Below are 15254 nucleotides of genomic sequence, written 5' to 3' on the forward strand. Positions count from 1 at the left end.
TACATAGAAAATACTTAGGACAAGATAGGGAATACTGCAGTTATGATTATGGGTAATAGTAAAGTTACCCACATCTCTAACATGGCAAGGGTTGGTGACCTCAGCTCTGGTACATTGGGAGCACCAGTAGGGCACAGAACAAACTATTGACAGACATGTGTTGGCTATTCTCCATTTGCTCTTCTTTCTGTCCTCCCATCCATCCTCTACCCCTCTCTCTTCCCCAGGAGGCTGATCCCATGGACCACATCAGCAAGCCTCCAGGCTGATTGTTGGATGACCTGTTTCAGTTTGGCCAATATGAGGAAAGAACCAGCAGAAGGGAGGGAGGGAGGGAGTGGGAGAGAGAGAAGGAGAAAGAAAGGGGAGAGGAGAGTGGACAAAGGACAGAGATTAGGCTGTATATCTCCTGCTTCCACTACAGTTCTATTGCCTCATTCCTTCAGGCCATCCCTTCAGTGGCAATGGCTTATCTCTATGGCCAGTCTCAGGGCACCTGAAACCTTACTGGTTACCTTGTTCCTGCTCACATCTCTGCAAGTGGTTCCTTCAGTAGGGAGTTTCAAAGGTTGAATCTGTTTCCTGCTAACCCACTGAAGTACTACGGCCATCCCTTCAGTGGATGGCATAATGATAAAGGGAGTGGTCCAGAGGGAGCCCAACTTTGGGGATGTCCCCAAATGACCTTGCTCCTAGGTTGTAACTTTGAAACCCTGGCTGGACTAAAGTGAAACCAAATGCAGACCAGGCACTTGTACCATATCAGATGCCTAGGGCTTTCAGGGATGTCCATTCCAGGGGTGCTTGGGTGGCTCAATTGGTTAAGTGTCTGCCTTCGACACAGGTCATGATCCTGGGGTCCTGGGATCAAGCCTCACATCAGGCTCCCTGCTCAGTGGGGCATCTGCTTCTCCCTCTGCCCCTTCCTCTGTTCATGCTCTCTCTCTCAAATAAATAAATAAAATCCAAAAAATTTTTAAAAAGAGGAAGGTACGTTCCGTATAATAGCAAAAGGATGGAAACGACATAAATGCGCAACAGTGGGGGCCTGGTTAAGTGGGGGGTAACAGAAACAGGATGTGTGTGGTAGTCAGCCCCCACGGTGGCTCTGAAGGACCCTTCCTCCTGGTATTCATGTCCTCCAACACTAAACAGAGATGACCCGTGTGACAAATAGACTACTACCCAAGTGGCAGTGTGTGACCCTCAAAGCTAGGTCAGAGAAAAGACATAGCTTCTTCTTAGATGTCTCCCTCTGGAATCATTCATTCTAGAGGAAACCAGCTGCCATGCTGAGAGGACACTCAAGCCACCAGTGGAAAGGCCACATGGAAAAGCACCACTTGTCAGCAGCGGGAGTGAACCACCTTGGAAGAGGTCCTCCTGTCCAGCCTTCAGGTGATTATGGCCCAGGCAACAAGTGACTGCAACCCAAACCAGAATTGCCCAACCAAGTCACTCTCAAATTCCTGACCCACAGAAACTGTAAGAGATCATGATTATTGTTTCAGCCACTAAATAGTGGGGGTGATTTACTGTATCAACAGATATAGTAAATGTAAATGGAAACATTGTACAGTAGATAAAAATTGTAATTTGGAGCACTATTTCATGAAGCAGAAAATGCTCACAATCTATTAAGTCAAAAGAACAAGATATAGGCTACGTTCTCATTTTTAAAAAATTTATATTTTTATATATTTCTCAAAAATGACTGGAAGAAAATAAATTTAGATGCTTACTTACATTGATTACCTTTGAGTAAAAGAATTAAAGTCCTTCTAATTTTCTTTATGTCTTCCTGTGTTTTCCAAAGTGATCACTTTTTATAATTCAAAAAATAACTTTCCTGGCATATATATTATTTTTTTATGGAAGTTTACTTTACATAAGTGAAAATGTTTGGCTCCAGCTTTCAAGAGGAGCCTGTTGACTTACAGCAGGAAAACACAAAGACAATGCCCACCTTGCAGGCTGCCCCCGGTCCCCTTCCTGATCTCATCTTGCTTCCTTCCTGTAGATCTAGCCTGGCACCTCCACGACAGCATCCAGCCCAGAGTATCCTTCAGAGAGTCAGAGAAGCTTGGATGTGACTGGGACCCTCAGAGGTTCCACTTACTGCACTGTGACAATGGACTGCCCAGGCTCTTCTTGAATACTTCCTGTGATGGGGAGCTCACCTCCATGAGGCAGCCCATCCAATGGCAAGCAACTATCATTGTTAGAAATGTCTCACTGAGCATTTTGGCGGCTGCTGTTGGTTGGGGCTGTCCCGTATCTAAGGCAGGAAGATGATGGCCGCAAAGAAGACGGAAAGGTCACTGGAGTTGATCAACTCTAGACTCCAACTAGTTATGAAAAGCGGAAAGTACGTGCTGGTGTACAACCAGATTCTGATAATGATCAGACACAGCAAAGCAAAACTGGTCATCCTGGCCAACAACTGCCTGGCTTTGAGGAAATCTGAAATAGAATACTATGCCATGTTGGCCTAAACTGGTGTCCATCACTACAATGGCAATAATATTGAATTGGGCACAGCATGTGGGAAATACTATAGAGTATGCACTGATATCATTGATCCAGGTGATTCTGATATAATTAGAAGCATGCCAGAACAGACTGGTGAAAAGTAAATCACGCAAAATTTTTCTTTTTTTTTTGAATTTTTCTTTAATAAAACTGGGCAGAGCTTGTTTTAAAGGAAAAAGAAAAAAAGAAAAAAGAAATGTCTCACTAAGATGAATGGCTATGCCCCTTAAAGTTGGTCACTTACTTAAACAGGAAAGAATGGCTGGTGTGCAAGCACCATGACAGCAGGCGCGCTTTGCTTTGCTTATTGCTGTATCCTTTGTACCCAGCACAGTACCCAATATACAGGAGGTATGCAAATATTTCCTGAATGAATGACTGAGTAGGTGAATGGATGAACAGAGAGCATTTACCAGGCACTTAACACTCTGGGAGCTCAGCCTTGAGTCGAATGCATCCCATCTTGGCCTTCTTAGAGTTTAGAGCCTGGCAGGCGAGATGGGCATCAACGAGTAGTAACTAAATAACGAACTGATGAGTGTAATGAAGGAGCACTTCAAGGGGCTCCAGGTCATCTGGTTTAGGGAGGTCCCAGGAAAGCTTTCCTGAGAAAGCAACATTTAGGACATGGTCTGAAGAAAAGGCAGGTGCTGGCCAAGCAAAGCTGCGGGGAGAAGGACGAGGAGGGGGAGGAGGAGGAATGTTGGGAGCAGAAAAGAGGACAAGTGGGGACCATAGAAGCTCAGGGCGAGAGAGAAATAGAAGAGTGACAGTGGGCAGGGCCACTGAGGGAAGGGTGAGGCAGAGACAGGGCCTTGGAAGCAGGACACAGAGGGGGGTGATGTGTGCAGACCATCACACCTGCATCCATCCTCCGGGGAGCAGCAGGTTCAGCCGGCGACATTGTGCACATGGCACTCAGGAAAGGGCTAGGCAGGGGCTGATGTGGGCTGGGTGATGGATGGTACGGCCCCACCGTCGGGGCCCCTGGAGAACCACATCGGCTGGACCACCACAATGACCAGCTTGGATGAGGCAGGGCCAGTGAGGGTGAGCATGGCAGGTGGATGGCTGCCTGCTAGAAGCCCGGCCAACCTGCTGGGAGGTGTTCACCCCTTTAGGATCAAGAACTGTGCTCTGTAAACTCATCTGCTTTGCTGCTATTGTTTTTTTTCTCGTTTTGGATTTATCCTACCTACCTTTATCCTTTCATTTATCCTAAACGAAGTATTTCGTTTATCCTTTCATTTCCTAGTTTAATTTCCTTTTAATAAAGCCCTAATCTTGTCTTGGCTCACCTAATGGGAAAAGGGATTAGTCTCTGGCTAACCCAGGAGGAAGGGGGGGGGCAACTGGGGGCCCTTGGGGTCCCGAGAGGGGAAAGTAGGGGTCAGGGATGTACTTCCTAGCCCTGGCAGAGACTACAAACTCGAGGAAGGGGGGCAAAATAAGAGCCACCAAGGTGCCCACCCTGCCCCTGGGTCACTGCTCCCTGAGCTAGTGCCAAACTTCCAATACAAATGTCTCTTCCAAAGCCGGAGCAGGGAGGCCTGAACTCCAGTCCTGGCCTATCCCCTGGCCCTGCTCTGGGTAAGTTCTTAAACCCCCACTTCAAGCCTCAATTTCTACACTTGTGTGATAGACTAATAACCAGCGTTTCTGCCACAGAGGATTCTTGCAAGTACCTGGCACAGAGAGAGTGCATTTGAAAGTCTGATGAACCCTGCTTCAGGGGTTGGTCCTTGGGGGTCAGTCCTCTGGGGTACACGCAGAGAAGCCATGGACCTGCTCCAGGACCCGGGGCCAGTCTCTGTAACCACCCCTCTCAGCTCTGACCAGACTCTCCCAGACTCAGGCACCTACGAGGTCTAAGTTCAACCCCACTTTCCGGGGACAGACCCATGTTGGAGACGCCAATATTCTTCTCCTACCCCTCCTGGCCAGCCCTGCTGTCTTACTCTAGGACAGAACCACCGGGTCGGGAGTGTGCAAGCCGAGGCCACAGTGCTCGCTGCATACGGAAGGTCCATGACTCAAGCCCAGACTCCAACTCTAGGGCTCTTTCCTCTGCCTCCTAATGCTGTTCCCGAGACCCCAAAACATGGAGCAGGAAAGTTCCTCAGGAAGGAAGGCAGATTGGCTAGTCGGGATGCCTAGGCAGTGCCGGTCAACACCAGTGAGCACAGGTATGCCTTTTGAAGGGAGAAGACTGGCCCCATGTTGGACACTGGAGGTAGAAAACAGAATCTGGTCTTGATGAAGGATGGAACATAGGAGAAGCTAATTAGAAGGTAACAGAGGAAAGCATCAGGTGGGTGGGTGATATCCCAGGAGGCTGTCTCATGTCATTTTAAGGGTGGAGAGTCAAAAGGCAACCTGAGATGAAATGTATCAGAGGAGGATGTCTGAAAGGTGGGGAGTAAACCATTCGAGGGACTTCTGGAAAGTTCTCCAAATGGACAGATATTCAGGAGTGTGTGCTCTGGGTGTGTCAGGTAAAGGCTGCAAGATGCGCATCCAGCCTCTGTGCAGTGATAAAGACCGTGATTAGCACAAGGAAGCCTTTCTCAAGATGAAACTGTTCTCTTTTCCATGAGTCATTTCAAATTATACCAGCCCACTCCCTGGGAGAAACCCTCTTCAAGAAAACCAGCCTCCAGCAGAAGGTGGCAAAGTTGAGGACACCAAACAAGTCCCCTTCCTGGTTAACTGCACTCCTGCACTCCAGGAAACTCAACTTTATTCCTTTGGTACCAAGAGGAAGCCAGTGGAAGTGTCTGCTTACAAGAGGACTGTGGGGAGGCATTCTGACGTGCCCTGTTATCGCCCTGCGTTGAAACGGTGAAGGCTGTGCTTTATAGGAGCCTATGAACACTTACTTCATGAGATTCAGACCAGACTCTGGCACAACTGACATTTCCATCCCTGATCTAGAATGAACTGTTCAAGACAAAGCAATTTTCCAGATAAGAGAAAGCTCTCTAAATGCAAACTCACAAAAATAATGATTAAACTTTCTCGTGTGTATGAATAGAAGGTATCAGAATGTTCTTTCTCTAGATTCTCAAAATGAGAATCCCCTGAACATGTCAGGGTTGTGTAAGAGACATGCTGAAGAAATGCAGACTTGTCACAGATAATCCTACATCAGCAGATGACCTCACCCTGTGGCAGACAGGCCCTCCCACAATAGAGCAGGAAAGCTACAAGTCTTGGATTTAGAAGTTTTGGGGTATAATCCCAATAGCTGCTGTTGACCCAAGCACCCTCTGAGCTTCCACATCTATACGTCTATATAGTGGGTATCAATGAAGACCAACTTAATAGGATTTTTTTTTTTTTTGAGAAGTTAAATGAGATGTCTTAAAACATGGCATGTAATTAGTATGGTAGTTTATTCTGGAAAATACTTTCAAATGTAACTAAGAGTTGGAAATAAACCCTAAAACTTCAGCAGCCTTTACTTGACTACATACATATCCAGCAGCATAATCTTTTCATTTAAAAAAAAAATTCTCATTTTTATTGTTTTAATGAAAAAAAGTGATAATAAATGTTGACTGTAAAAAATTCTAAATATCAAAAATAATTTGAAAGGGTAAATTTTATGAGATAAAAAGTAATTTTAAGTCTCTTGAACATGCTTACTGGCTCTGATAAAGCAACCACCCAGACACAGGCTTGAGGTTTTGTCAGAGATCTTCCCAGCATTTTAAGAAATGCACAGACATTCTGTCTTCACAATGATAGAATTATTCTATTCATGTTGCTTTGTAATCTTTTCTCATTTACAGTGTCTCATGAACATTCTTTCATATTAAAAATCATAGTTGTGTACTGTCATTCTAAAGGCCATTCAGGATTCTGCAGTATGGATGTACTATCCTTTAATCTCTGATGAGTGATTTCTGGTGATTTTTAATTTTTCACTGCTATGAACAACACTGAGATGAGTATCTATGTCTCTGTACACTTTTCCAATTGAGTATCTCAGCAGCAGATCTACTGAAATGCAGGACTAGATAATTCTCGATAGTGGGCACTGCCCTGTGCCCTGGAGGATGTCTAAGCAGCACCCCTGGCCTCTGCCCATGAGATGCCAGTAGCAGCTCACCAGAGGGCAAAAACCAAAATGGCCAGATGTCGCCAAATATCTCCCTTACCAGGGTTGGGGGTGGGGAGTAGGGCACAAAATGCTCCCTGGTTGAGAACTACTGCTTTAGGATAAACTCCTAGACATGGAATCGCCAGACCAGGTTTCTATACTTCTTATCTTGTTACCCATTACAAAATGCCCTTCACAGATCAAGTGCTCCTGCCACAACTGGGGAGATCTAGCCTCCCTTCCATTTTTGCCAGTGTAATGGTGAGCAGATCAGCCCATTGTTTTGTTCTGTTTTTTTTTTTTTTTCCTAATTAAATTAATAGACTTTTTTTTTTTTTTGAGCAATTTTCAGTTTACAGAAAAACTGAATGGAAAATACAAAGTTTCATTTAGCTACTCACCTCCAGTTTCTATTATTCACATCTTCCACTGGTGTGGTACCTTTGCTAAGCTGATGAGCCCTAATTGATAATTACTTTTAACTAATGTCTGTAGTTTATATTAGGGTTCACTCTTTGTATAATGACATGTATCCACCATTACAGTAGCATACAGGATAGCTTCAGCACCCTAAAAATCCCTGTGCTCATCCTATTCATCCCTTCTTCATCCCTAACCCCTAGAAAACACTGATCATTTTACTGCCCCCATAGTTTTGCCTTTTCCAGAATGTCATACAGCTGGAATCAAACAGTATGTAGCCTTGGTAATATGCTACATACAAGTTTCCTCCACATCTTTTCATAGCTCATTTCTTTTTTTTTTTTCATAGTTCATTTCTTAATAGAGCTAAATAACATTCCATTGTAGGGATGTACCATCGTTTATTTATCCATGAACCTCCTGAAGGGCATCTTGGTTACTTCTAAGTTTTGGCAATTATGAGTAAACCTGTTATAAACATGTGCAAGTTTTTGAATGGAAGTTTTTTTTTTTTAAGATTTTATTCATGAGAGTCAGAGAGAGAGAGAGAGAGAGAGAGGCAGAGGCACAGGCAGAGGGAGAAGCAGGCTCCCTGCAGGGAGCCCGATATGGGACTGGATCCAGGAATCCAGGATCACAACCTGAGCCGAAGGCAGATGCTCAACCACTGAGCCACACAGGTGCCCCAGGACGTAAGTTTTCAACTCATCTGGGTAAATACTTCGGAGTAGAATCACTGGGTTGTATGAAGTAAGACTACGCTTCATTTTGTAAGAAACTGCCAAACTGTCTTCCAAAGTGGTTGCACCATTTTGCATTCCCACCAGCAACGAATGAGAGCTCCAGTCACTCCACATCATTACCCACATTTAGTGGCATCACTGTCTTGGATTTTAGTCATTCTAATAAGTATACTTGCCTCTCATTATTGTTTTAATTTTTAATTCCCTAGTGACATGATGCTGAGCATCTTTTCATGTGCTTATTTGCCATCTGTGTATATTTTTTGGTCAGGTATTCAGGTCTTCGACCTATTCTGAATTTGGTTCCATTCTTATCGTTGAAGTCTAAAACTTCTTTGAATAGGTTGGACATCAGTTTTTTTATCAGATATATTTGGCAAATATTTTCTCCCAGTCTGTGGCTTATCTTTCCATTCTCTTCACAGTGTCTTATGAAGAGCAGAAATTTTTAATGAGATCCAACTTGCAAATTTTTTTCTTTCATAGATTGTGCTTCTGCTGTTGTATCTCAAAAGTCATTTCCAAACCCATGGCCACCTATATTTCCCCAAACGTGATCTCTTAGGAGTTATCTTCTACAGTTTTGCATTTAGGTCTATGATCCAATTTGAGTTAATTTTTATGAAAGGAATAAGGTCTGTGTTGAATGCACTGTTTAACTTCCCTATTTAAAAAATTATTAGCGAGGTCAGGCATTTGTATTCTCTTCTGAACTGTTTGGATGTGTTCTTTGTCCTAAGTTTTTGGTTATGTTATTCATGTCCAGCTATATTTATTTTTTGCTATTTAAATATTGGTTTTATACAGAGTAGGTGTTACCCATTTTAAGTATACTGCTTGATGAATTTCTATAGATGTAAAGTCCGTTAACAACTTGCAACTACCACCACATCCAAATTTTAAGATCCATAACCCTAAACCATTCCCTCAAGCCCCCTGTAATCACTCTGTCACCCCAACCCCAAGCAACAAGTAGTCTGCTACCACCACAGCCTGGCCTTTTCTAGAATTTCATACAAACGGGATTAGATAAGTTTGCAGTTTCTCGGAGTCTGACTCCCTTCATTTAGCACGTTTTGCTGAGATTTGCCCTCACTGCTGTACCTATTGGCACTTGTTTCTTTTTGTTCCTGAGCAGCATTCTAGTACCTGGATATACCACATTGTATACATCCATTTGCAAGTCTGTAGACATTTGGGTTGTGTCCAGTTTAGGTCCTTTAGGAAAAATACTATGAATGCTCATCTACAGTCTTGGTACTGTGACCAGCTGCTTTAAAATATTTTGTCATGTTCATCTTCAACCCATAATAGACAAAGCATGTCCTTATTACAGGCCAAACCATGTCAACTGATACCAAGAAAGGGCAGTAAGCACTGTGTGACTCTAGACCTAGATTTCAAAGCACAGAACCAGGAGTTATCCACCACATGCCTCCTTGACTGAAGGATGGCATAAAATTCTAACAAAAGGTCATAGGAAGCCAGATGTTAACTCCAAGAACTCCAATCCCTGGAAGCTACCCAACAAACCAAGGTGCACCTAGAGTATCAAGACCAGGAAATGGACTGCACACTGACATTTTCAAGCTTAGCACACTCCCAAACTGGCATTTCTAGAAAAGACATTCTCAGCTGGAGTGCCAGGAGAAAAGGCATGTGCATAGCTCTCTGGCTCTGTGCCTGCCACTGGTATTTGGGATGTGTTCAACTCAAAGCCACTGCTCTTTAAAGACTGCTGGTGCCTTTCTGGTTTTAGGAAGGAGGAGGGGAAAAGCTTGAAACTCAAGTTACAGCCAACAACAGGAATTAGAGGACCTGGACCCGTTCAGATAAAGACACTTCTCCCCCCCAACCCCCCATATTCAAGGAAGATTTCCACCAAAGTGATGCAGGAAGGGGAATGGGAGACAAATGATCCACAGCTCTTTCCTTTCAAAGTGATCAGGCCAAAGGAAGGCAATTCCCAGCAGACACATAAACTGGTTTTTGGTGTTACCCCAACCTTAATTTCTTACCATATGTGCCCACCCCATCCCACTCCCTCCAAGCCCCAAGTATTCCCTTTATCATGAGAGTGGCAGGTGCTGGACACCATTTCCTATCCCATCTTGGTTTGGAGGGTCAGGACACATGGCTGACCTTTCTCCACATCCCCACTGCTAATTGCATCATCAGTTTACACATGAAGATACTGAGGCACAGAGAAGTTAATGGCTTGCTGGAGGTCACTCAGCTGCTAAATGGCAGAGCCAAGATTCAAGTCCACACTTTTAAACACCATGTTATGCTACTAAATAAATGGCATAAAACCCAAATGTTAGAAAACTAAAGAGGATGCTTCCTCTTGCTTCTTTCCCAGAGGTGGCCATGAAAGGGACTACAGAGATGGAGGGTCCTTTGTAGGTCCCTGGCCTACAAAGCCAAGGACTTTTAGAGGAGCAGCTCAGGCTGGCAGAGAGAACACAGAGAACAAAGGGCTGACAGCCAAGATATTTCTTCAGCCTGGCACCCGCCCAAGCCCACACTTCCACTGTCCTTCTCTTAAAGCACAGGGTGGCCCATGATGTTTCTTCAAGTCAGAGTAACTCAGACTGGCCATAGAAGAAGGTGGTAGGGTTTGGTTGAGAAGTGGGGGCAGGATCCCTGAAAACCATGAACAGCACAGAAATGAGGATATGGGATGGCCAACCACCTGGGTTTGGATCTGGACAGCACTGCTCTACCCTACAACTCTGGATCAGTCCCTAGAACTCAGTGACTCCACCTGTACAATGGGATGATCGTGGCTACAACCCACAGCAGAACCTCATATAAAGATGCATAGCTCTTAGCATGTCATACATAGCCCTGCTAGCCCTGTTGTCAGCATCAGCATCAGCATCATTATGAAACTGTGCTTCATTAGTAGTAGTAGTATTATAAAACTGTAGTTGAACCAGTCCACTCTCCTAGAATGGCAAGCATATGGGGGCCCAGCAAGAAAGATGCTCAGAGGCCACACTGAGTGCTGGTGCGGTAGCTGCTGAACACAAAGACCACCAAGCCACACCCCACACCTGCAGCCCCAGGTTCCCCATTCACTTCCTCTGATGAAGCGAATGCTGGTGAACTCCTCCCCCTTAAGAAGTGGGAAGTGGGGATTCCCAGGACTCTGAGCAGCTCTGTCACAGCAGACGTGGTGGCCACAGACATGTCCTGTGGCTATGTCAATCCACCACATGTCTGCAGCTGGAGCTGTCAACTCAGTCATTTCTCACCTTGTTCAAAGACTTTATCCAGCTGAACCGGCTCTGCCAGGTGCTGGTGCTGCCTTATGCCTCCTGACAGCCTCCCGATCCCCCGGGGATGCAACAGTCGCTCATAAGGTTAAGTGGCAGTTTCGTCTTTTTAAGAGTCTGAGCATATCTGAAGGATTAGAAGCCTTGAGCTCATGCCACTGAGTGACCAGGCAGCATTCGTGATGGAAGGGTTTTGAGATGCTCCTTGAAGTGTAAAAAGGGACCTTCCTTCCTGAAAAGGTGGAGATTCTGGCCCCTCTGCTCTCCCCACGGTGGCTTGCACAGAATTTTGCTACATATGAAGCACAGACTCGGGGGCAGCGGTGTTGAGCCCCCTCAGCATGTTACCCTGGACTCCTAGCTGGAGGGTCAGGTATCATCTAATGAAAGGCTTTTGGGATCAATAAAATTTAAGAGAAGGGTGGAGCTGGCTATAGAGGCAGGGCAAGTCTTCAGTCACATTTTTGCTCCAAAGGGAGAGAACTTTATGCCAACGTTCATGCCACATGCTCTTTCTTCTCTCTCCCCACCTTTCTGCACGTGATTATGAATGAATGAATGAATGAATGACCTCATGAGATAAATGGAGACAACACATCTTGTTGAGGGGGTGATGATCTGTTTTTCAGCAGAGGGTTTTTAGGGGGTTGAGGCCTATTCTGAAGACAGATCAGAAGGAAGCAGCCAGGTCTGGGTTAAAAACCCACATGGTGAAACAGAATCGCCCAACCAAATCTCCAAACACAGGGGAGACCTGTCTTAACACCTGAATGAGGTGGTCTCAGGGCTGGTAAAGGGCCCTGTCACAGCCGCCCAGCAAATATATATTTGACATATAAATAAAATGACCCCAAGAAGTTATAAGAGTGAAAACACAGAGAAGTGGAATGGAGGAGAGATCCTCGCGGAGAGATCTGGGAATGGTGTAAGATGCAGGGTGTATCGCAGGGGATGGATGAAGAGCACCTCTAGTCCCCAGAGGAGACCCCTGGGGTCCTGGGAGACCTGTGCCTGGACCAGTGCCTCTTTGCTCACATTCCCTTTCTGGGGCTATAGTCCAGTCCCAAGAAGCTAATTCCACATGATGATAGCTGTTTTCCCAAGGAAGACACCACCACCTCAGAGATCCTAGTTAACCAAATAGCAGCCATCGGATCACAAGCTGCCTTTCATTCCCTGAGTACCTACTGCAGGTCTACTGTGCACCAGGGTTCATGGAACATGGTAGTGCAGAGACTGTTGTCAACAGGACAGATGTGGCCCTGTCCTCATAGAGCATCAAAGTCAGTGGGAAGACATGTCCATCAATGAACTGCCAAATAATTATTCATCATCAAGGTCTCAATGAATCTGGAATACAAGCCCCAAGAAGACAGGGATTTGTGTTGGTTTCGTTCACACTATGTCACAAGTGTCTAGAAGAGAGCCTGCCACAGAGCAGGTGCTCACTAAATATCTGCTGAATGAATGAAGTGCAATAAAAGAAAGGCAAAGGGTGTGGCAAGAGCATATGATGAAGGGACCTAAGCTAGTGGGGGCACCTGGGGAGGTTTTCCCAAGGAAGCCACATGAAGTAGATACAAGACTGCGCAGGCACTGTGGGACAAATAAAAGTGAGCTGGGGGAGAGGGTGGGGGTGTCAGAAGCACTGAGAAGCCTCGGTGTGGACAGGGCCAGGCAGGGGCCAGATTATGCAGAACCACAGTCAGGGATGCTTCCGAAGCCTGACCAGACCCACACCCCCACCCCACCCCCCAAAAAATCTGTATTAAGAACAGGGGAGGGACAAAGGAAATGTGACACTCCTCCCTCACTGTGCTGGTCCCCTTCCAACGCCACTGAGTAATTAAAAAATCATCTGATGATATATATCCATAGAATAATGTATGCCTTCTTTTAATTGTTTAATAGAAGGCAGTGAAGAAAGCATGAATTACTGCCCCAAATGGGATATTTGTCAAGAAGAAGGACAAGCCATGACCAGTTGGCCCTCACACGAAACTCAGGAGCAGCAAAATATTTCAAGCATTAAACAGTCACAACACAAAACAGAAGGCGGCCCCCTCCTCCTGCTTCCTCTGGCAAAGCTCAGAAGTTTTTATGGCATTTGTGTACTTATTCCCGGATGGAAGAGCTCTCATCCCCGCCCTGCCAGTGGTCATGCTGTGAAAAATAAGGGATGGTCTCAGCCTGACAGAGCCAATGATACAGTAAAGAGTCTCCCAGGGCTCCAGGAAATCAGGGTTTCAACACCACCAGCCTCCTTGGGAGGCGCACAGCGGGGAGGCCCTTCCAGGTCAGCTTCTGATGCAGTGTTCCTGGAAACTGCAGGCTTCCAGGCTTCCAGGAGAGGGGCAAGGAAGAGCAGGTGCTGTCTGCAGAGCACCGTCACCAGCCCAGATCAGGATGGAGCTAAAAGGCAACTGGAGTCCTAGGGGTCATTTCTGGGAAAAGCTCCCACAACCTGCAAGGGGACTGAACAATTTCGTCTGAGCAACCTGATAGGCTAGGGGGGTAGGGGACCAAACTGAGCACACCATGGGGTGGTCTCCAGACGTCCTCCCTCTCCCCCAAAAGTCAATTCCAAGCCCTTGTCAATTCCGACATTCCATAATCAGGGAATCTTGGCCATGGGGTTCTAGGGCCCCTGGCGCCTAACAGTAAATTCTTGGGAGACCAGACTCCTGCTCATATATTTAGTACTTCTCACCTCCTTTAGCCCAGTGCTTCCCTTGCACAGAATTCCACCTGAGCTGGGTGGAAGCTTGTCTCAAGAGCAACTTGGGAGCAAGGACTTGGTTGTTTTAAATCCCAATCTTCTGCACTGAGCACACAGTGGGGAACTGCTATTTACATAAGCAGAAGTCTCATCTCCAACTCTGCTCATGCTATGTCCCCTTTTCATTTCCCATCATCAACCCCAAGTCTCCCTGTCCTGCACTTGGGGCACACGTCCCATTGCCAGGGTGGTAGAAAGAAAGCAGCTGGAACCAGAACCCATTGCAAGCTCCTGGACACACCTTCCTCCTTGCACCTCTCACTGTGGGCGCCTCCAAGAGTGGAGTGTTTTTTTTTTTTTTTTTTTTTTAAGATTTATTTATTCATGAGAGACAGAGAGAGAGACACAGGCAGAGACACAGGCAGAGGGAGAAGCAGGCTCCCTATGGGGAGCCCCATGTGGGACTTGATCCCAGGACCCCGGGATCACATCCAGAGCTGAAGTCAAATGCTCAACCACTGAGCCACCCAGGTGCCCACCACCTTGAGATTCTTACTTCCTAATATTTTGACAAGAAGCCTTGCAAATAATGTAGCTGTCCCAGGAAGAAGATAGAAGAAACAAGAAGCCCAGCAAGGATATTATTTCAGGTTTAAGGACAGTCTTCAACCCAATCCTGTGTGGAGCTCAGGAGCATGACTTTACTCCTCTGAGTCTGTGTGATGTGCGGTTAGGAAGAGGTAAGTTCTCGATTCTTCTCCACCTCTGTTCAGAGGAGGAGCAACTCCAGGAGCCCAAATGCAGCCTCAGAAGCAAGTTACAGATGTGGCCGTAAAACTCAAGCATACAGGAGCTGGAGGGTGAGCGCCCAGACAGCGGAAGGGGACTGGAGGGACTCTGGGCAGAGCGCCAACAGTGTCTACTACCACTGTCGATAAAATTACTTGGGTTGAATTATTGGGTACAAAATATGAGGTCTAAAGAAGAGTGGCTGACTTGCCCTGGGTGACTCGACCAAAAGGGGTTTCAATGAAGCAACTCCCTTCCAAAGACAGACGCTGTCATCTTTCTTTCCCCGCCAACCAGTACTCATAAATACACCATCGTGAAGGCACTTCCCTGCTTCACCTCACTGAATCTTCGTCTTCCCACATTTGGTTAACAGCATCCCAGATTGAGCAACAAATTGATTCTTAACAGTCTCCAGCAATCTGCACACATCACAGCAAATTTCCACGAATGCCTCCTGCTAGCCATGTTGTGCAAGTACTGGTTTGCATAACTGTTACCCCAGGGTAACAAGGGACCCTTCTTTTTAAGCTGAGCCCAACTAGGATCCTGTTTCAGGAGACAGCCATTCTTTAGGTCAGATCTAAATTGTGGGGTGTAACTGCTAACATAAATTGCCTAAATATCCAGTTATGCCCATTCCTCCATATTTGGGATGTCAA

General features: G+C 45.9%; 1 protein-coding gene and 1 pseudogene across 4 annotated transcripts in view; one reads left to right on the top strand and one right to left on the bottom strand.

The window, feature by feature from the left end:
• CHST11 (carbohydrate sulfotransferase 11) overlaps positions 1–15254 on the bottom strand; it is a 259633-nt gene that overhangs the window by 96890 nt on the left and 147489 nt on the right. The window lies entirely within an intron of this gene.
• Positions 2292–2636, top strand: LOC100686874 (annotated as a pseudogene).

This window comes from Canis lupus, chromosome 10 (assembly GCF_011100685.1).
Source record: "Canis lupus familiaris isolate Mischka breed German Shepherd chromosome 10, alternate assembly UU_Cfam_GSD_1.0, whole genome shotgun sequence".
NCBI classification, from domain to species: domain Eukaryota; kingdom Metazoa; phylum Chordata; class Mammalia; order Carnivora; family Canidae; genus Canis; species Canis lupus.